Raw genomic sequence first — 23,737 nt, forward strand, 5'->3', positions numbered from 1 at the left:
ATTGCTGGCAGACAAGGAAGGACACATGTGATGGCTGTGCCTGTGGTGCTGTGTTGGCACAGGATGTGCCCCAGATGTGTGCTGGCCATGGATGCTCCTAAGATAAGACCATGCTCGTGGGAGAGGTCTGCCAACGGGGATGCTGTATTCTCAAGCAAGTGATATTCTCGCAGCTTCCCCATCTGACAGCCCCTGCAAACCTGGTAAAGCTCAGGAGCCTCTGCAGGTGATGCTGGCAGTTGTCCTGGTGTCTGCTTATGGCAAACAGAACAGGATTTGGCTACTTGCTGGATTTTGAGAAGGGTGCTTAGAGAGTGGCTCAGGAGCAGGATGCAGTAGTGGCAAACTGGGTGCTGGCTTGGCTTTGGTCATTGGCAAGTGTTCAGCTCTGCTGCGTGGTCTGGTAGCCTCTATTGATGATGTCCTGCCCTGGGGAGGCTCCCACTGGTTGCTGGACAGTGGCAGGATTGTGGAATTCTGGACTGGTTTGGGTTAGAAGGTACCTTAGAACTCATCCAGTTCCATGCCCCTGCCATGAGCAGGGACACCTCCCACTAGACCTGCCTTGACTCATTGCTGGGGTGATGCAGGGTGGGCCGTAGGTGAAGGTCAATGGTCCCAACAGCACCAGAGATGCAGTTTTTGGTGCAGGGAAGGCATAAAGTGTGATGGGAAGTGGTGTGGATGCAGAGGTTGCAGCTGGTTGAAGCACATGGGTGCAGCAGCACCTGAGGGTGATCAGCACTGGCTTGGGTGCAGGGCACAGCAGCCCTGGCTGCATATAAAGAAAAAGAAAACTGTGGTGGAGCCTAGTGCAGGATGAAGGGGTGGGAAAGGGCTGCAGAGGACATTTCCTGCCTGGTCATGAGGAGCAGAAGGGGTTTTGGCAGCCATGGTTGCTCCAGAATGAGCCTGGGAGAGCTCGTTTCTGCCAGGCTGCAATGACAGAGCAGTTTGCATCGTGCCTGGCTGATCTGCAGGAGCTGAAAGCATCCAAGACAATAATTTCATGGCTGGTGAACTAGGAAACCACCATTTCCTTCTGTTCCTATCGCCTGTGATAAGAAGCCAAGGCCTGAACCGACCTGTGAAGCCAGGAGCTGAAGAATGGACCTTCCCTCCTGCTCCAAGTCACTGGCGGTTGGTGCCGGTGCCAGGGTCCTGTGGCACCACTCAATGCCCAGACCCCAGGGACATGCTGCTGGCCTACACTTTCCTTCCAGCCCTGGTACTCATGGCTCCTCCCTGTGGCAAAGGCACCAGGGAGCCGTGTCCCACCAGCACAGCTTTTGCTCTCCATCCCCTGACCCCATGGTATGGGTGATGCGCAAATACTCATGTGGCCCCTTTCCTTTGTACCTTTCCAGGTCCTGTTTCCTCTTTAGAGGCCAAGCCAAAGCAGAGAGCTGCCTGGGGTAAAGGTCCTCCTTCTGCTCCTTCTCTCCCTGCTTCAAAGTAGACTGCCCCAACTGTGTCTGCTCCAGGATGGTGAGACAGGTTTAGGCTGCTGGAAGTAATTGGCAGCCCCAAAAACTTGCTTGTAGGTCACTGAGGGGTGTTTGCTGCTGTGAATTCCACAGAGGTGTGGAAGCGTGGTTGACAGGCAAGGGTTACGTTCCCATGGCTGAACTTGGCCAGGGACCAGTTTTGTAAAAGTCAGTAAGAAATCCAGCTCGGTAAAAAACACCAGCTGTGCAGGGGGATAAACTGACCTTGTAGTTAACGAGTATCTTGAAGGGAGGAACAAGGATGTTAGAAAAATGGATGTGCCTGTAAATAATAAAACCACAGAAGTTTCCCAAGAATATGTGTGAATAGCAGCCTAGCTCTATATATACCCTAGGCTTAAGCAGAGTAAACGGATCACTTTTATCAATCATATTGGTTGCGCTGTGTTCCCTCCGCATCGTGATGACATAGAGAGTCCAACAAAGTGGTGCCCGAACAAGGGACTTAGATCCAGGAGAGATGACGAAACCCAGGTACCCATAGAGGCTGGGGTCGACGCGAGCGGAGCAGGGAAGCACCGGATAAGCAGCATCCGGAGGGTCAAGGGCACCGATCTTGCTGGACAAGAATACCGAGTCGCCTCGAGGACCTGGAGGAGAGGAGCCGGTTCACCGGTAGAGGAGCCTCTGTCTTTGCCATCTGCTAATTTGGCTGTCTGTGGGGTAAGCTGCATTGGCGCCAAAGCTGTGTAACTCGTGAAGAATATAAAAAGCTAGCTAGCTAAACAGCGCTGTGAAAATATAAAGAGCTCTGTAAAACTGTGTAAATATAAAAAAGTGCTGTAAGGATGTAAAGAGCTCAGTAAAACTGTGAAAATATAAAAGCGCTGCAAGTGTAAATATAAAAAGCACTAGAGCTCTGTAAAGCTGTGTAAAGCTGTGTGACTTGTGAAGAATAGCAAGCTGTGTAAGAAAATAAGAAGCTGTGAGGAATATAAAAATGGATGTGGAAAGACAGGCAGCCTATGATTTATTTAAATGCTTCTTAGAGAAGCGAGGTATAGGGAAAGAAATGGACTTAGGGAAAGAGTTTACCGCCCTTCTTGATTATGCACTGCAGAAGCCTCCTCTGCATAAGGGGGAAGATAAAGTGAAACAGTGCTAGCGTCCAAAAGTACAAGTAGAAAGTGCAAACGCGGTCACCTTCGACCCAGAGAAAGAAGACCCCAAATCGTAATTGGAACCAGACCCAGAATCTTCGGCAAAACCGGACTTGTACCCTTCCCTTACTGATCCCAACTCAGACTCAGACAATTCAGACAGTTCTGCTCATCGGCAGATGCAAACCAGCCTCAGTGACGGTTAACTGCGACAGTTGCTGAAGAAATTAAAGTATTGGAGACAAAAGAAACCTCCGAACCCTCTGCCCCACCCCCCTACAATCCAGTAGTAAAGAAAGGGGAGTGGGAGAGGAGTGTTGGGCACAGGGTAGTGGATTATGGTAAGAACCCTGCTAAATGTTGGCTCGGGATGATCAAAGGTGCAATTGTTATGGGGTAATTTTTGGCTATGGGTCCCTCGGCATTCCCGGTGTTTAACACTCCAAAGGGGAGGAAGAAGTGGGAGGCATTGGATTTAAAGGTAGTAAAGGAGGCGCGTCAACCGGTAACATCCTATGGGTTAAAATCATCGTATACTTGGGCAATTACTGCACATATTTTTTCTGCATATATCTTAGCACCATATGATATCTGTATGATAGCTCAATTGTTGCTTATTCCCCACCTTCAGATGTGATTTAAAGTGAGCACAGCAGAGGAAAAGGCTGGATACATGGCTACTGCCTTTGCCACTGCTGTTAAACCCCTTTTACAATAAGGTTAGGGCGATTGTGGGGGTACTAAAGATATGAGATATTATAATTGCGGACGGATGGGACATTTTAAAATGAAACAGTGTACTGTAAAGAAAATTAGTTCAGCAGCCCACCGCCCCCCCCCAATAGTGTTATTGGTTTTGCAGATAAATGTATTAGATGTGACAAATTTGGACACAAGACAATTGAATGTCGTTGCTTTGCAACCTAGCTTGCCTAGCCCTTTAATGATACCTCAGGGTTGGGATTTAATAGTAACTGATTTAAAAGACTGTTTTTTCACAATTCCTCTACACCCAAGCGATTGTGAAAAATTTGCTTTCTCTGTCCCAGGAATTAAGATTTAAACAAGAACCGCCTGCTCTACCTGCTACAATCAAGATTAGCGAAAGCAGGACTGGTAATTGCACCAGACAGAGAGCAGCGACTGCTGTAACTACTCGGTTAGAAGTATTTTCTCTTTTAATTCTATGAGGTTGTTCACGTTGTCAGAAAATTATGGGCTGTGATCCATCACAGATTTGTTTGCCACTTACCAATGTATGGTTAGACTGGGCACAACAATCTAGCTCTGCTGTTCAGTTTTCTCTGATAGGTTTTGTTGGTCCTCTTAATATACATTTTCCACCTCATAATATGTTTACAATGCTAAAGAATAATCAGTTTGAAGATGTTACCTTTTATCCTAGTAAACCTGTTGTAGGATTAACTGTCTTTACAGATGCAAGCAAAATCAATCACACAGCCGGATATGTTTGACAAACAGACGATGGTTGGAAAGAGCAGAAGATATTTGGTCATTTTTCCAATTTGCTACAAACACTAGAGCTAAGTGCTGTTATTGCAGTATTTCAGCGTTGGCCTAACACCCCCCTTGTCAGTGATTGAATGAATTGAAATTTGATCTTAGGACATCCGTTTTATGGATGTTTTCAGTCCTTCTTAAGGTGAAGGGAGCAACCTTTTTTACGTTAAAGTAAAAGTTCTGCATCAAGACCTGCAGTGGAAAGGTCTGTGATGGACTGTGGACTTATATACAACTCATTTAATACATTCTCTCTGTGATACTCATGTACTAGAAGCTGGTAAAAATAAGTATGTCCAGGTTTCTATCGACCTTTGGAGACCTTTATAAATACTGCTGGCTACTTCTTCCAACATAGGCTGGCCACCTGTGTCGGAATGAGTGTGCATTTTGGTCAGTATAAAAGCCCAAGCCTCATGCAATGTGAGGGAGGCAGAGCCTCTGGGGGGACGCCTGCTAAGGTTGAGCCTGCCACCTGGCACTGCAATGATGCTTCTCGGAGCTGGTTTTCCTGTTAGTCTCCACAGGGTCCTTGTGCCACGTTCTGTACGTGGGATTGTGTAGTGGGAGTAATGGTTGTCTGGATTTTGTGCTTCAAATATTGTAGTTGTGTGGACTGTGCTTGTGGGATCCCATACGTGTCTCTGTGTGTGCGTGTGTGTGTGTGTGTTGAGGGCAGACGGTGTTCTGTGTATTTTTTGTCATTGAGTTCATGTAAAAGTTTCTAATAGATAGTAGTTTAACATTTCAGACAAGAGAAGGTTAATGCAAAAGTGAGGTTGCTGGCAGAAATTTATGGTTGCTGCTGATTTAGGCAGGCAGCTGTAGCTGCTGCCGGGCAGGCCGGCGTTTGTAGCCGTGCAAAGCAGGGTGAGCGACTCTGGGGAAAGGGAGAAAAAAAAAAATGGTTATTTGATGAGTTCAGTCCCCATGTTCAAAAACAGCTGCCCTCCGATTCGGCTCCCGGTGCTCCACCGGTGGAAGGACCAGGATGGACACCAGAGCCAAGGAGAGAAAAAACAAAATGAAACAAAATAAAACAAAACCGAGCTTAATATGTTTAAAGTAACCTGGGGATGAATCCAAGACTTGGAGGAACAGATAGATTGGTTGAAACAAGAACTGCTAACTGAAAAAGCGAGAGGGGTAGTGCAACCACAAGCCTTACGAGCCGTCACCTAAGCAGCATCAGGGTGGCAGATACAGAACCTATCTACTTCTCAAGAACTGATAACCTGGAGGAGGGGGTGTATTTGTGTCCTCCTGCCTACAGGTCCATGGTGACTGCCTGCAAAGTTTGTCAAGCCTTGCCATGAGCTGGACAGACAAATGGAGGAACCTGATGCCTCAGCTGCAGGAGCTGAATGTGAATACCCCAAGCAGAATGAGATAGAGGAAGAGAAAAAAACAATGATTGCTAAACATCATTTGAGGGCAACTGAAAAGTAACAGCTTGAATATGTGTGTTTGTAAAGTAGCTATTGTTAGAGGCTTTGATTTTGTGTATGAAACCACCTGTATTTACTAGCCAGTTGCTGATAAGAAACTACACCTTGTATTATATGGATTTGTCACTTGTAAAAGAGATGTTAGAGTATGCAAATTTGTAGTAGCTGCTAGAAAATGCTAAGGCAAAAGATAGAAATATTCTAATACAATGGTAGTGTTATAAAGCAGGTAATGGAACAAATTAAGAGGGTAAGAGAATTCCACTGGTAAGAAATTTCTTTGGCTAGTCCCTTGCTGGCATCAGCATCTTCAACATGCTGCTGCACCCTGTAATAGTTACTCTGCTAATGTAAATCTGTGTGTGTGCCTTGCCATAATAACAACTTCTTATTGGATGAAGCAGGTGAAACTCTGCATTGACAACCAGGTGCAAGGACTGAGGCTGACCAAATGCCTGCTACCACAAAGGCAAGACTGGGTTGGCCTCTGTGCCTGCCACCAAGAAGAACCTTTAGCTCCGCTGCTGGCTGCAATCCAGCAGGCATGGAGCGGTGGGGACACATGCCATGCCAGACCTTGATGTGAAGGATGGCCTCCCCTGTTACCAGAGAGCCATACGTGTTGCATGAATCTCTCAGACCATATTAGCTCTATACACAAGGAGATGCAACAACTCAAAGACATCTTGCACAAATTAAAAGAAGGTGACTCTTGGGACCTCACTTTCTGGTTAAGATCACTGGGACTAGGATACTGGCTAAGCAGTATTTTAAGCCATTTTTTGCCTGTATGTATCTTGCTTTTGTTTATCTTGATTTGTTTGCCTTGTATTATTCAATGTATTCAGCAAAGCCTTATGAAAATTGTAACAAATACGCTTGAAAAAGAAAAAGGGGGAATTGTGGAAGCGTGGTTGGCAGGCAAGGGTTACGTTCCCATGGCTGAACTTGGCCAGGGACCAGTTTTGTAAAAGTCAGTAAGAAATCCAGCTCGGTAAAAAACACCAGCTGTGCAGGGGGATAAACTGACCTTGTAGTTAACGAGTATCTTGAAGGGAGGAACAAGGATGTTAGAAAAAGGGATGTGCCTGTAAATAATAAAACCACAGAAGTTTCCCAAGAATATGTGTGAATAGCAGCCTAGCTCTATATATACCCTAGGCTTAAGCAGAATAAACGGATCACTTTTATCAATCATATTGGTTGTGCTGTGTTCCCTCCGCATCGCGACGACATAGAGTCTCCGACACAGAGGTGAAATGTCTCATGGGATGGCGTGCCTCTAGTGGGGTGTCTGGGGCAGGATGGGTCCTTTCCAAGGAAAGGAGATGGTCTCTGTCCATCCCTTCTGGGGAGGGACAGGTCCTCTCTCAATCTCTGCTGATGTGGGTGGTGGCACCTGGGAGAGGGTGACCCCAAGAGATTGGGGGTCCTGTTGCCTCAGGAGCCCTGGCAAACCCTCCCAGCATGGCCATGGGGACATTGGGGAAGTGAGCCGATGTTAATGACATGACGCAGCACATCCAGGACAGGATTGGTGTGACAGGGGCAGAGACCCTGGCATGCCACCAGGTTATGAGTTGTTTGCTAGTTGTAGCCACCCCTCCAGCTGAGCCAGCATCTCCAAACACTTGTGTCACACAGGGGTGGGAGCCTGTGGCCACCAGGAAGAAGACTTCTGCTTCTGTGGTGACCGAAACCAGACCCAGAACAGATACTGTCATCTACGAGCACAGCCCTGCCACCATCTCCATCGAGAACACGGCCCAGGCACTTATCATAAGAAGGCCCTTTTTGCCAAGCAGGAGAAGCTCCTCGTACATCTTGCCCCCCGCGTTGGGCAGGTACCACTTCTGTGTCTGCTGATTCAAGGCCAGCATCACCCTGCAGCTGGTGTACGGGAAGCAGATCTTCCTCCTGAGCAGGGACACAGCCAGCAGCAGTGCCCAGGGGAAGCAGGGTCAGAAGACTGCAAGAACCAGCACATCCATCTTCAATGTGCCCTACATATTGAAGGGCGGGAAGAAAACCTCTTTTGACAGTGCTTCTGAGTACTTCTTCCTCAGTAAAGGCAGTTCAACGCTATTTTAATGAAATAAATGGCTCGTTTCATCCCCAGCCCATTCTTATGCTATCAGCAGGTGGTGTCCCATGATATGGTATGGTGCTGATGTGAAGACACAGATGAACAGTAATGGAAGGGGATGTAGGTTTGCTTCAAACAGTCCAGAGGCAGGCCTGGATACCCAGGCTCCTGAAGGATGGAGATTTTCAAGTCTATTGCCCCCTAAAATCCTGGGAAACTGTAGGCTTTGCAGAGGCCTCCAAGGTCCTGTCTGTACTGCTAGGCACCTAGCCAGCCTGGTTCCAATGGCCTTGGTGGAAGCTCTGGGCAGCAGGAGAAGCCTTCTGGGTTGAGGTGTCCATCAGCTCCCTGGGCTTGGGGCCACCTTGAAACCCTCTGCTTTCTGCTCCCACCAGGGCTGTGCCCAGTTGGTTGGGGGCACAAGAAAGCTGGCTCTGCCTGTGCATTTCATGGCATTCCCTTCTGTGTGTCCACCAGCCTCACCAGAGGACATGCCCATCTGGGAGCAGGACGTGGAGGAGCAGCTCACTGCCTTGAACATGCCCATTTCCCAGCTCGTGGCACCGGCCACAGGGGCCACAGAGCAGCAGGTGCTTCAGCAGTGAGTTACTGGCTCATGCCAGTCCCGCTACTGATGATGCGATGCTGGCTGCATCCCTCACTGCACCACTTCCCTGACAGCAAACTTGGGGAGCTGGAGGAGATGCTGACCAAAGTGGAGCTTGAAGGGAAGAACCAGACCTTCAGAAACGCTATCGTGCATGTGACTGTCCTGAGGGTCTAGCCCTCTCAGGCTCCTTGGAATCTGGTCTTTGCTTCCCAAAGAGAGGTGGGTCCTAGGCAGCCTGCCTCCTGGTCTCGGCCCACCAGTGTCCTCCCAACCTCTCTCCTGATGAGCGTCTCCTTGCAAAAGTTCAGAGAGGTCCATGGTATCACAGTGGACCTGCCGAGCAGCCTGTTTGTGATGGTAAAGGGGAGGGAGGAAGTGGCAGAGCACAGGGTGCTCCTGGTGGACATCAGCAGCCAGACCATGTTCCAGGTAATGGCCACATGGATGACATGGTGGGGTGTCCCCACTGTTCCTGGGACTCCAGTGTTACAGGGCAGCAGGGATGCTGCCCAGACCAGGGTGCTGGTGCTCGCTTGCAGAAGATGCTTCAAAGATGAGCTAGAAGCTTGATGGAGAAAGAGGTGGAGACCTCCTTGGGAACTCTCACCCACTTCTCTCCTGGCATCTTCCCCTTCCCACACTGCCACCGCTTCCTCTTCTTCTCCAACAGGATGAAAACAGCAGCCACGTTCTGGGTAACAAGGTGGTCGGCATCTCCCTGGTGGATACAGTGGTGGCCAACCTCTCCAACCCAGTGATCCTCAGTTTCTTCCATGGCCAGCTGCCAGTAGGTGGAGAAACAGCCTCATCAAACATGACCCCACCAGGAATGGAAGAGCAAGGAGGGCTCAGGCCCTACCTGCTTAGAGAGTTGTCACAATCCATCAGGTCCATGCCTTTGCCCTGCCTGTACAGGGTCTGCTACATCTTCTGGGGCTGTATCATGACCATGGCTTCACCGTGTGTACTGGTGGTGGTTCTGCCTGTGCCTGTCCAGGAGATGCTGCTTTGCAGATGTGTTGCCTCCAGCACAATCTCCAGGGCTAGGAGACACTATAAGTTAATGGTCCCATGGCTCATTCATGTTCCTGTTGGGTACCTGCTCAAAGCTGAACCCCTTGTTTGAAAAGGAACCTGGGAGGAGGTATATGCTCCACGAGCTGCCAAGAGAACAATCTCTTCCTGTCCCCATGGGACAGTTTGTCTCCTGAGACCATCTCTCCTCCTGCCCCATGTTCTTCCCTATCAAACATGGTGGCTTGGCAGCAAACCCACCACTGTGTCCTGCTCAGGGCCTGTGCTTTTGTCGTTGCAGAGTAACATGACCCTGCTGTTCTGGCAGGAGGACACCACCAGTGAGTGCTCCTGTACTTGGTGTGGAGCTAGGTGATGCTTTTGCTCCTTTTGCAGGGTACCATAGACCCACTGGCAGGGGTAAAAGTTCTTCTGCACCTTCCTTCCTCACTCCAGCTCCATAAACCTTTCCCATGGGGCTGGTTTCATATTTTTCCCTCTAGCTAAGCCTAAGAGCTTTCTCCATCCCTAGGGATGGGTCCTGATGCTGAGGGTTCTGAGTGTGTGTGCTTGGCCTGGGACAAGCTAGGACCCTTACTTTGGTCCTCCTCCCTGCCATGGACACCTTGTCCTGAGGATCCTGAAATCCAAAGCAGATGTTCATGATGCTCACTAGATGCTGTCCCTTTGTTTTGCACAGCCAGCTCTGGGAGCTGGGACAGCTTCAGTTGTACAACAGTGACAGTGGGCAGCTGGACAGAATACAGATGCAACTGCCTCACCTACTTTGCCGTGCTGATGGTGGGTAGTACCCTCCCACAGATCTTTACATCATTCCCACTATCTGTTTTTCCTCCCAATCTCGTTCCTCCTTCTCCTCGGGTTTCCTCCCTGGCGATCAGCTACATACACAGAGATTACCTGAGTGTCATAACCTACGTTGACTGCCTGATCTCATCTTTGGCATCTGTTTGCACCATCTTATTCATCTACTTCAGGTACAATATGAAAGTTCACCCCATGCTCCCTTTCTGTGTCCTGTCTGTGCCACTACACCTGGGTGCATGCAAGCTTTCCAAATGCAGTCGGGGGGGCTGGCTATGAAGCATTGGGTGCCATGGCTTAGTGTGAGGTGTCCCTGCCCATGGCAGGGAGGTTGGAACTAGATGATCTTAAGGTCCTTTCCAAGCCTAACTATTCTATGATTCTATGATGAAGGAGCCATTGAGACAAGGAGGCACAAAAGCACAAAATAGAATATAAACCTTTGTAAATAAGTGGAATTGATGTGAGGAATAGTAACAGACTAAGGAAAGGGTTAAGAGTTTTCTTTTTTGAAACTATGTCTTGATTGTCTTAAGTTAGTATAGGGAACAGGCATGTTCTTGTTCTTGCTAGTCTTGTAGTTAAACTATAACCCAGAATAGAATAGGTAGCCAAAACACATTGTTTGAAATCTGGAACCCTTTTCCCTCAAGAAGATGAATGTCTGACAAGAACCTGTTTCACCTAGTCTCTATAAAACTTGCAGTTGCCAGCTGTGGAAACTGTGCCAAGGGTGAAAAGTGCATAGCGAGGAAGACCTCTTACTTCATCCAGAAGACCCCGGCCCAAGACCACCAGATGGCAGTGCGCAGGCCTAGAGGGGAGAGGAATAGTATTAATGAGTTCTTGGAACTAATTGAAATAATCTCCTTCTATGCTTGTGAAATCTCATGAATATGTATGTTTGTGTGTAATAAATATCTAGCTTGTTGAGCTCTCAGTGCATAAGTTAGGTGGAGCGATCCCCCTTGCACCCAGTTCCACAATAAACATACCTGCTTTATAACTCTTTGTGGGTTGTGAAGTTCTGTTCCATAAATCAGTGCCACTGGAAGCCAGCTGAGGTGCATCGGGAGGTATGATTGCTCAGCAGGCTCGAGTTTAAAATTTTCCATGGTAGTTTTTAAATCTATTTAAGCTGGAAACCTCCCATATTATTTACAGACCTCTCCTTGCCCTGTTTTGGGCAGGGGGCGTCTTACATAAAGACTAAATTGGGTTGGTAATCATATGCGAGGTTTGGAATCCTTCTGTAAATTGAGGTGGGAAATCTCATAGGTAAAGGCGTATACCCAGCTGCTAGTGTCCGTTTGGTATACACCCACAAGAAGCAGGAGGCATCTTGTTGTTTGGGTCCCACAAGACGCAGGGGGTGTCTTGTAGAAGCAGTTTGGGATTTTACAGGTATTTGACTTATGTTGTGGCTTGTTATAGTGACGATTTTTGGTCTTGTGATTTTGGTATTAGTGACAGGCTGTTATAACTCTGTTATTAATTGTTGTTTGCTTGATTGAATTTAGTCTCTGTCTTAAGTGTTGTAACTGTGGAGTGTGTCTGTGGGATCCCGTGTGTGTGTGTGTGTATGTGAGACTGATAATGGGAAATTGGCAGAGTGGAGAGATCTTGAAAAAGAGTCCTTTAGGGTGCATTTTGGAACATTGGAAAGAATTGGGAGGGTCTCCTGGGGGCTCAGTAAATGAGAAAAAGTTGATAAAATATTGTAACTAATGGTGGCCTTTGTATACTTTGGAAGAGCAGGAAAAATGGCCTAAAAATGGAACTCTGAACTATAATACATTATTACAATTAATGTTGGTTTTGAGGCCGTGTGAGGTATATAGGAATGATTCGTGTCAGCAATTTAGGAGTCCTTGTCATCATTGTACTTTTGGTGGAATCGAAAATCATGTGTAGAATGATCAAATGATCAGATTAAGATAGATGTTCCTGTCAATACAATGAAGAAAGAGAAGAAGGAACAAAGGAATAATCCTTCTTAATCAAATGCTTTGTTACTTTAAGGGGTACTTTGTTTAACTACTTGAATGTCTCAAACGCTTTGCTAATTACAGGGGTACTTTGTTTAACTGCTTGAATGCCTTGAGGGGGTTAGGTAATCAAGAGATACCTTCTGTTACAGGATGAGGTGAAACTTGTGTATTGAATAACTATATGAGAAATGGAATTTAGGGGGCTAAAATGGTGGTTAAGCTTGTGACAGACATCCCCCGTTAATGTATTGCCAAGGAATTCAATAACTTTTTAAGAAGTTTCTTCACCCAAAAATAAGACCCCAGCAACAGGAGGAGAACAATGAAAAGGAACCACGTCGATATTCGGGTGAAGGAGATGACAGGACTGGTTGAAACCCAAGACCGAGGAGTATATGAGACTGTACCCCAGAAATCTCGGTGTGCGTCTTGGGTGGAGCGGAGACTCCCCGGTGCACCCAGCACTGCTTGCTTATTGCCTCTCGATATTAATTAATTGTAATAAAAAATTAATTAAATCAGATCATGGCCAAGACGGAATTTTTATAACAGCGGCAAGGAAAATGGAATGAAGTAATGTATGCAGATACTTTTTTCACTTTAAAAAGAAACCACCCGGAGTGACAGACAGAATGCAAAATTAATATATGCTCCACCAGATCCCTTAATTTTGCCTCTGGAAAAGGACAGGGAAAAACTGAAAGCTAAACTGGAGAGATGTTGTTCAGCCTGTGATATTGGGGAAAGATGTTTAAAGTTTAAAAAAAAAAAAAAAACACAAAAAAATACCCACCCCTCCCCCCCCCCAAAAAAAAAACACACCAAACAAACGACGGAAAACCAAGGGGGAAAGGAGGGGAGCTCACGCAGCTCCTGTGTTTGAGTGTGGGATGAGTGCTGGGGCAGGCAGACAGACATGTTGACAGACTGGTCCCGAGGGGACTGAGGGCTTGTTGGATAAATGCGTATGGGAGTGAAGGAGGAAGCATGGAGAGCACGTGGGAATAGGGAACAGGTAGAAAAGAAAAATCTGAGTGATGCTGTAGCCACGGCTACTGTGGGTGCTTTTGGGACAAGAGGTAACTGGTGGAGGAGGGTTGTCGGGGAGAGGTGGGGGAGTGTGTTCTCCTGCGGAACCGGATCGGTCTGAGTGCTGTGGGGAGTTTGGACGTTAGAAGTGAGACTGCCCTAAAAGGAATACCCACAAGGTGGCTCCGGTGACTGTATTAGAACTAGGCTGATGGGGACTTAGGGAATATACCCTAGCAGATCCACTGGTTAAATTAAAACTAGGGACTAGAAGAAACAAAGTGGAATTTTTAGTGGATACAGGAGCAACTTATTTGGAGTTAAATCAGAGGGAAAAGAAATTGTTACAGATGTGGGAGCTACTGTCCACCAAGAAAAAACAAAACAAAACAAAACAAAAAAAGGCATTCTTTCTGAAACCCTTAAAGTACGAATTGGAAAAACAAATAGGAATGCATAAATTTTTATGCATGCCAAATTCTCTAAAATCTTTATTAGAGCGAGAAGCAACATTTATGGAAGGCAAAATGGAATTCATAGTTAAAAACAATCAATTAATTGCAGTTTTGAGTTTATCTTTAATTCAACAGAAAAGCAAACAGGAGGACCTCCCTGAAATAAAAGAAAATCTTAATCAGGTATATCTGGGAGTATGGGCATCTGAAGTTCCAGGTAAGGTGAAAAATGCTTTGCCTGTTAAAGTGGACATAAAAAGGGGGGGCTTGCCCAATTAGAATAAAACAATAACCCTTAAAATTAGAAGATCAAAGGGAATAAAAAAAAATTGATAAATTTTAAAATATAGATTATTAATTGAATGTGAACTGGAATATAATACTCCTATCTTGCCAGTAGGGAAATAAAGTTGCAGATTGGTTCACGATCTCAGGGCAATCAACAAAATTGCAGAGGATATTCATCCAGTAGTAGTTAATCTGTATACCTTATTGACTAAATTGAATAATAATCAGAAATGGTTTGCCTTCTTGGATTTAAAGGATGCTTTCTTTTGCTTACCATTGGCCAAAGAAAGCAAAAATTTATTTGCTTTCGAATGGAAAATCCTGACTCGGGAAGGAAAGCCCAATTAACTTGGATGGTGTTACATCAAGGGTTTAAAAACAGGCCAATGATTTTTGGAAATCAGCATGGGAACTAGGGTCATGGAAACCACCCGCGCAGAAGGGGACTCTGTTGCAATATGTGGATGACCTGTTAATTGCCACAGAAACAAAAGAAGAATATGTCTAGTGGATGGTGGGATTATTGAATTTCCTGGGACTGAATGGTTATTGAGTATCCAAACAAAAGGCCCAACTAATTCAAACCCGAGTTTCCTACCTAGGATATGAAATAAAAGGAGGACAAAGAGAACTTGAAACACCCAGAAAAGAAGTCATTTGCCAAACTCCACGACCGTTGACTGTAAAGGGTCTCTAGACGTTTCTGGGAATGACTGGATAGTGCAGACTTTGGATCCATGATTATGGAGTTCTGGTAAAACCACTATATGAACTGTTAAAAGGAAACCCTCTTTGGAATGGACTGATTCAGCAGAGGGGGGATTTTAGAAATTTAAAAACATAGCTAATGAGAGCTCCAGCTCTGTGACTTCCGGATATGACTAAATCCTTTTGGCTAGATTTCTGTGATAAACAAGGAATTGCTTTGGGGGTCCATGCTCAGAAACTAGGACTCTATAAGAGGGCAGAGGCGGCAGTTGTCATGAATACCAAGGAGGCTCACAAATTCACCTTGGGACACAAGATTACTAGACTAGAGTCCCATGTTGTATCAGCAGCCCTGGAACAGAAAGGAGCCCACTGGTTATCTCCTTCACATTTTTTAAGATACCAGGCCACCCTTGTGGAACATGATGGCATAGAAATTGTGGTCTCTAATGTTGTGAATCCAGCATCCTTTTTGCAGGAGCAATCAGCAGAACCACTAACACGCAACTGCTTGGCCACTATAGAGACTGTATATTTGAGCCGACCAGATCTGAAAGAAAAGCCTCTGGAACATGCTGATTCTTGGTTTACTGATGGTAGTAGCTTCATGAAAATGGTGAACGAAAGGCAGGATACGCAGTTACCACCACTTCACAGGTAATAGAAGCTAAACCTTTACCCTCCAACAGCTCTGCCCAAAAGGCAGAAATAATATCATTAACGTGAGCCCTGGAATTGGCTAAAGACAAAAGGATAAATATTTGGACTGATTCTAAATACACATTTGGTGTCGTCCATGCACATGGTGCCACCTGGAAAGAACGAGGACTTTTGAACACACAAAGGAAACAGATTAAACATGCTACAGAAATTCTGCGGCTACTGGAAGATGTTCAGGTACCTGAGGAAGCAGCTATTATGCATTGTAGAGGGCATCAACAAGGTGACTCTAATCAGGAAACTGGAAATAATTTGGCCAATTTTGAAGCCAAATGGGCAGCTGAAAAATCTAAAATCATGTCCTTAATCCCTGATGGCAAGCTAACAATTGAGAAATCTGAACCTAGATATTCAAAAGAGGATATAAAATTGATTGAATATCTGAAAGGACAGGAAAACAAAGAGGGTTGGGTTCAGATACCTGATGGGCAAACTGTAATCCCCTATAATCAACTCTGGAAGCTAGTTCAGGAGGAACATAATAGAACTCATTGGGGTAGCAACTCTTTTTACAAATACTTGGTCAAACAAATTGTAGGAAGGAATCTATACACCACAGTTCAATTAGTGACAAAACAATGCCAGCTATGTCTTAAGAATAATCCTAAAACTGAAAATAGAAATAAAATTGGGACAACTGGTAGAGGAAGATATCTGGGATAGCAGTGGCAAATAGATTTTTCTGAATTACCTAGAAAAGGAGGTTATCGATATTTGTTGATGTTAATGAATACTTTTTCAGGCTGGCCAGAAGCATTCCCTTGTAGAATAAATAATGAAGGACAAGTAATAAAAATGTTATTAAATGAGATAATACCTTGTTTTGGAGTACCAGAGGGAATTTCTTCTGACCGAGACTCGCACTTTAGTGTAAAATTGTTACAAGAAATTAGCAAAAAATTAGACATTGATTGGCAACTATATGTTCCATACAGGCCTCTGGCCAGTGGGCAAGTAGAAAAGATAAACCATGTGATTAAACAACAGATTAGTAAATAATGTCAGGAAACGAATTTATATTGGTACCAGGCATTACCACTGGCTCTATTAAGAATTCAAACTAAACCTCAGTTGAAAGAAGGGGTTAGCCCATTTGAAATTTTATGTGGAAGACCATATCAGTCACAGTTTAAAGGAGAAAGTCTTCAGGAAGTGGGAAAATCCTATCTCTGGCAGTTTCTGGTCAATCTGGGAAAGCAAATAGAAGAAATAAATAAGAGAATATTAGGGACAAGAGTGAGAGGTTTGGATTATCCAATTCACCCTTTCATACCCGAAGACTGGGCTTATATTCAGAGTTTTTCAGGAGATCCTCTACAGGGGAAGTGGAGTGGACCATACCAGATATTATTGACCACCTTTACAGAAGCAAAGATAAAGGAACAACCTGCATGGATACATTATTCAAGAATAAAAAAAGCATCAGAGCCAGAGAAGACATGGCGGATCAAACCTTCAGGACTCTTACATATGAAGTTGCATCGGTCATAATCTGGATTTATATGATAACTGGCACACAAGCTTGGGACCAAAACTTATACCTGAACTTAATGCAGAATGTTACTGCAATGGTTTAAGCCCAGCTGGCAACCCAGAAACATAAAGCCGCTTGCTCACTCCAACCTCCTTCCTCCCCCTGCTTCAAGAGGGATGGGGAGGAGGATCAAAAGAATCTAACTTCCACAGGTTGAGATAAGAACATTCTAGTAACTAAGGTATAACTCAAACCACTACTGCTACCACCAATAATGATAAGGAAATAACAAGAGAAGAGAATACAACTGCTCACCACCCACTGACCAATACCCAGCCCGGCCCAAGCAGTGATCCAACCCTTCAGGGGAACTGCCCTCTGTTTATATACTGGGCATGATGTGCTGTGGTATGGAATACCTCTTTGGCTAGTTTGGGTCTGGTGTCCTGTCTCTGCTTCCTCCCGGCTTCCCCTCCTCCCTGGCAGATCACGAGACTCAGAAGTCCTTGGTCAGAGTAAACATTACTTAGCAACAACTAAAAACATTGGTGTTACCAGCGCTGTTCCCAGGCTGAAAGTCAAAAACACAGCTCTGCATCATCTACTAAGAAGGAGAAAAGTGACTGCTACTGCTGAACCCAGGGCAGTTACTAAAGTTGTTAACTGTAGTGACTGTTGGGTGTATGCACAGTTGCATAAATCAGGAGAAAATCCTGACCTTCCATTAATTTGCGTTCCAATTCCCAGCACTATCTCATGGACAGATTTGTGGATGTACACTAGCAATCTACGTCTGAGGGAAAGGTTAAGATTTGGGATAGTTAATCATAATCCAAATAAAGAATATTATACCTGTGTACAAAGATATATTACACCAGGAACCAGAGTAGAAGATTACATTTTTTTAAATGCCACAGATGTAGGTCACTATTCAAATTGCAATTACACTATTAATATAGATGGTATCAGAGTTCAGTGGTGGCCCATTCCTGAAGGGAAAAGATGGTATTGTTATGTGGAGAAAACGCTTATGAGACTCTACCCCCCAACTGGAAGGGGGCACGTACCTTAGGTGCCGTGATACCCTATTTTACCATTATTGACAGGTATCCTTCTGGAACCTGGGTTAGAAGTTTTGCTAAACAGATTAAATGAGGGTTTAACCCTATTGCTGAACATAACACCGCATTTCATAGTTTTGTGAGATGGTTAATTCATTCTTTGGGAGTAAGTGAATTAGAGAAGGCAATTGTAAACATCTCAGTAACCATAGAGGAAATAGAAAGTAAAACTATTGATATAATCCAAGCAGAACAAGAAGAAATAACTAATCTATCTAAAGTGGTATTACAAAACCGAATGGCTCTAGACATGTTATTGGCTTCAGGAGCGGTTTGTTCCGTAATCAATGAGAGTTGCTGTTCCTACATAGATCAAAGTGGTAGAATTGAAACAGATCTGGAGGAAATTTGGAAACAAACAAAAATATTTTATGAAATGGCCAAGGATGATACCTCCTGGGGTTTTGAAGAAATATGGAAAAAGTTAAATTCATTGTTACCTAATCTCTCCTGGTTCAGGAAACTGGTTGCAGGAATATTAATATTAATTGTTTTACTATTGATTACGTGTGATACAATGTTCCTTCTGGTAGTATAAACAATCTATGATAAATTATGAAGAGTGGAAGAGAAATGAAATCAAGCATCAAGTACATACAGGAAAATATTTTAAAAGACTCTAGATGGTAATGGAAGTATATAAAATGTTGCAAAAGAATTTGCAAAAGGGCAGAAAAAGGGGGAATTTGAGACAAGGAGGCACAAAAGCACAAAATGGAATATAAACCTTTGTAAATAAGTGGAATCAGTTTTAAGTAACATTAAGTTTGATGGCTTTGTAACAGTAGCAATGGAAAATAACAGAGGTTCATGAAGATAAATCACTGCAGTTAACATAGTTTTAGGTCCTTAGGACCTTAGTACAAAAAGTGTAAAAAAAACAGAATAGAAAAACAGGACCTGGGGATAGGGAGTATCTGGGACTAGCAGATGTCTAGGATGGGTGCAGTTAATATAACTGATAAGTAGAAGGACGGGATGATTGCAATGTCTGTAGTGTTAATGAATCCATTAAGCTGGTGTAAACATCTACATCTGGTGCTTCAAAGGCTGACAGAAGTGATGAAGATTGTTGGAAGAAGTAAACGACCATCAGAGACCACCACTATATTTTTGTATGTAGCCTCCTGAATATGTATGTATGCCCAGTGACTTTATAAGGACGGCTTGTGTAGCAATATGGGAACACATGTTAGGAGGACCTATCCTCCATGTTTCCCAGCGCCGCAATAAAGAATACCTGCTTGTCAACTTAAACTTTGTTGGCAAGTTTGTTCCTGGAGTTTTCTCCGAATCAGCATGCTTGAAGAAAGCATATTTCTCCTCTCCAGAAACTACCCTCTTGGTCAGGTCTCCTGCACTGTGCTCAAAAACACTGGCTGTTTTCAAAGTTTTTTGGTTGTTGTTATGGATCCAGCAAGCAGAAGCCTGCAAAGATCTTTCAAGGGCCAAGTGGTGAACATGAGTGTCCTCTCCTGAGTTATGTCACTGATCACAGAATCATAGAACAGTTAGGGTTGGAAAGGACCTTAAGATCATCTAGTTTCAACCCTCCTGCCATGGGCACCACACCTCACACTAAAGCATGTCACCCAAGTCTCTGTCCAACCTGGCCTTGAATACTGCCAGGGATGGAACATTCACAACTTCCCTGGGAAACCTATTCCAGTGCCTCGCCAGCCTTACAGTAAAGAACTTCTTCCTTATATCTAATCTAAGCTTCCCCTGTTTAAGTTTTAATTCGTTACCCCTTGTCTGATCACTATAGTGCCTAATGAAGAGTCCCTCCCCAGCATCCGTATAGACCCCCTTCAGATACTGGAAGACTGCTATGAGGTCTCCACACAGCTTTCTCTTCTCCAGGATGAACAGCCCCAACTTTCTCAGCCTGTCTTCATATGGGAGGTGCTCCAGTCCCCTGATCATCCTCATGGCCCTCCTCTGGACTTGTTCCAACAGTTCCATGTCCTTTTTATGTTGAGGACACCAGAACTGTACACAGTATTCCAAGTGAGGTCTCACAAGAGCAGAGTAGAGGGGCAGGATCACATCCTTCGACCTGATGGTCACGCTACTTTTGATGCAGCCCACTATACGGTCGGGTTTCTGGGCTGTGAGCAGACACTGCTGGCTCATGTTCATTTTCTCATCTACCAGCACCCCCAAGTCCTTCTCCACAGGGCTGCTCTGAATCTCTTCTCTGCCCAATCTGTAGCTGTGCCTAGGATTGCTCTGACCCAGGTTTATGACCTTGCACTTGGCATGGTTAAGCTTCATAAGGTTGGCATCTGCCCACATCACAAATGAGTCTAGGTCCCTCTGGATGGCATTCCTTCCCTCCAGTGTATCAACTGAACCACACATCTTGGTGTCATTGGTAAACTAGCTGAGGGCTCACTCAATCCCACTGTCCATGCCACCGACATAGATGTTTAACAAGACAAGTTCTGATCCCTGTGGGACCCTTCTCGTTACAGGTCTCCAGCTGGACATTGAGGCATTGACCACAACTCTTTGTGTGCAGCCATCCATCCAGTTCTTTATCCACCAAGTGGTCCATCAAACTAATGTCTCTGCCACTTAGAGATAAGGATGTCGTGCAGGACAGTGTCAAACACTTTGCACAAGTCTAGGTAGATGACATCAGGTGCTCTGCACCTGTCCATCAGTTCTGTAGCCCCATCTTAGAAGGCCACCAAATTGGTCAGGCAGGATTTCCCCTTAGTGAAGCCATGCTGGCTGTCACCAACCACCTTGTTTTTCATGTGCCTTAGCATGCCTTCCAGGAGAATCTGCTCCAAAATTTTGCCAGGCACAGAGGTGGGACTGACTGGTCTGTTGTTCCCTGGGTCATCCATTTTGCCCTTCTTGAAAATGGGGGTTATATTTCCCTTTTTCCAGTCATCGGGAACTTTACCTGACTGCCATGATTTTTCAAATATAATGGACAGTGGCTTAGCAACTTCATTTGCCAGCTCCTTCAGGACCCGTGGATGGATTTCATCTGGTCCCATGAGATCCTACATGGATGATTCAGCACTGAAATGATGTTGCTCCCTCCCCCTTTGGCCCAGACCTGAAATGAGGGCTCAGCTGCAGGGTCCTGTATTTGCACACAAAATGGTGGTCCCACCTGTGAGTCAAGCTCTCAGCCCCTCACACTACTAGAGTGTCTCCGTGCTGTTCTGTCTGGGGAAAGTTGCCCCGTGCAGAGCTGTGGGGTATTGTGAGGCACCAAGGATGCTGGCCAGGCATGGTGGTGAGGTCTCCCCGCTTTGTTTCTCCAGCAGCAAGCAGCGAGACCAGATCACGAGCATGCCCATCCACATGAACCTTCTGGGCACCATCTTCCTGCTGGCTATCACCTTCCTCATCTCTGAGCAGTTGGTTTCCAGCAGCAGTGAGGCTGTCTTCAGAGCTGGTGGGCTCTTCCTGTATTTCCTCCTGAGCTGCCTTGCCTGGGTAGTCATCGAGGGCTACAACCTCTACTAGCTTGAGATTGAAGTCTTCAGGACCTACCATGACCACTTCCTCCTCAAGATCTGCCTGGTGGGCTGGGGTGAGCAGGGAGGAGGCAGAGATGACCCAAGGGCACAGGCCATAGGGTGGAGGGCACCTGGGTAGGTTTGCTCCCACCACAGATGGTGCCTGTATGGGGATGGAGATGTGGCTGTGGGGGAACAGATGTCTGAAAGCAGAGGGGTCTCTGTCAAGAGACTTGGTGGAGAAAGAGACTCAGTGACTGAGAGCAGAAACTGGTGCTGGAGCAAGGGTGGGCCACCCTGGGAGTCACCCAGCAAGAGAGTCATGTGAGAGCCATTGCTTCGGGTCATGGCAACAATGGGATTCTCTTTGTGAAGGCAACACCCAGGACAGCCCAGAGATGGGCTTGATGCAGGCAGCACCCAAACATCTCTGACGTGCTTTGGGCAGCAGGCTGGGGTAGGAAGAACTCATGATCTTTCCTGGCCTAAAATTCCACAGCCTTGGGAGATCCTCTGTCCGGGATTGATACAGCACAGCTTGCTCCTGGGCCAAGGCTTACACTAGGTATCCCTGTTGTGTGCTCTATCCTTGGTTCCCCCTTGGTGGGGAGGATGTTGGTTTGTACTCTGTACCGGGAGAAAGGGGCAATGAGTCCTTCAAGAAGCTCCAAGGGCTGGGGACTAGGGTGGCCACTTCACTCTGCTCTTGCCACCCAGGACTCCCCTTTGTCTGTGTGATGCTGATCTTCCTGGCCAGCTGGAGAAACTACAGCCCCTTCTCCATTCCCATCTATGAATCTCTTGGTGGCAAATCCACCAATGCAGCCATGTAAGTCATGGGAATTGGGTTGCCTGGTCCTTGGTCTTAGATGAAGTCAACTGGCTAAACCTTCACTGTGTCCTATAGGCTCTCCTCAGCCCACCTGTGGCTTTTCTGGGGCTCTGTGCAGGGTGGTGGTGGGATCCCCCCTCCCTGTTTCACTAAGCTGGGTTCTGGGATTGCACCACATGTTTGTGTTTCTCCCAGCCCCTCTGACTCACATCCTCGTGGGATGACACAGCGTAACCCTCTGCCCTTTCTCCCCCTTCCAGAAGCTGGATCGCAGGCCCTCTGATCCATAACATTGTGAACCTGGGTTTCTTCAGCCTGGTGTTCTTTAACTCAGTCATGCTGGGGGCCATGGTCCAGGAGATCCTCCAGCAGAACAACAAAGGCCACAAGCTCAAGCATGAACTCACCCTCTTTGGGCTGAGCATCCTGCTAGGCATTCCCTGGGTAGGTCTTCTTCTCCTTCACCTCTGGCATCTTCAGCCTCATCTCCCTCTACCTCTTCACCATCATCAACTCCCTCCAAGGTGAGCTGGGGATGCAGGGCCCCTCTGAAGTGGTGTTGGTGTGGTGGTGATGGGGTATGGGAGGAGCTGTCCCTGTCTGGCTGCTGCCTTACTCTTGGCTGCTGTTGGTCCCTCAAGAGGATTCACCCACCCTTTCTTCCTCCTCTCCCAGGTTTCCTCTTATTCCTCTAATACTGGACAATGGTGCTGAAGGTGAGGAAGTCCTCTGATTTGTAGAGCAGCTCTGACAGCATCGAACTGCAGCCCAAGAGCAGGCAGAGCCCCACCGTGGCTGTGCTACTCCAAGGACAATTACAGGAAGGACCAACACCATCCACTTTGCTACCACACCCACCTCAGGGGCTGCTGGAGCCCAGGGATCCACATCATGGCTGCTGCCCCTCACCTCTGCTCCCTCCCCGGTTTTCCATTGGCATTCCTTGTCTTGGCATCCTTGGGACAGGAGGGAGTGATGATTGCCCAGGCAGTGGGAGCTGCAGGAAATGGAAGGGGCAGGGGCAGGGACAGGGTCCCTAGTGCTTTCAAACATTCCCTCTCATGTCCTAAGGCCAGGGATGATGTGTGGAAAAGGCTCCATCCATCTTCAGCCCTTGCTGCTGGTTACCAAGAAGGTCCTTCCCCAGTGAAGATAGAATAACTCTGCCCCTGGCCACATTCAGCAGCTGAAATAGTCTATTTTTGTAAATTTTTTGAATGTCTATTTTCAGACGGTGCAGAAGTTCAGAGGGTGCACCCACACACCAGACTTGTGTCCATTAAAGTTGTTCCTGCTTAGAGCATGGCTTGCTGGGGTCTCTCTGCTGGGCATGTTGGCACGTTGGTGGGCTGTCTGATGGGATTCATCTCTCAGCCAGGGTTGTGCCATCTCTTGGTGTCCTGGGTTTAGCAGTAGCAGTAAATTTTGCTCCTTCTTTGTAGCTGGTGCAGCGCTGTGTTTTGACTTCCAGCCTGGGAACAGAGCTGATAACACTGATGTTTACTCTGACCAAGCACTCTGT

The 23,737-nt window shown here is 46.1% G+C and overlaps 1 pseudogene; it reads left to right on the top strand.

The window, feature by feature from the left end:
- Nucleotides 1-1,234: 1,234 nt before the first annotated feature.
- Nucleotides 1,235-23,095, top strand: LOC133219124 (adhesion G-protein coupled receptor G1-like; annotated as a pseudogene).
- The last annotated feature ends 642 nt before the right edge of the window (nucleotides 23,096-23,737 follow it).

This window comes from Neopsephotus bourkii, unplaced genomic scaffold (genome assembly GCF_033783945.1).
Source record: "Neopsephotus bourkii isolate Nb327-2 ecotype Australia unplaced genomic scaffold, CSIRO-AGI_Nbou_v1 NB_1318, whole genome shotgun sequence".
NCBI classification, from domain to species: Eukaryota; Metazoa; Chordata; class Aves; order Psittaciformes; family Psittacidae; genus Neopsephotus; species Neopsephotus bourkii.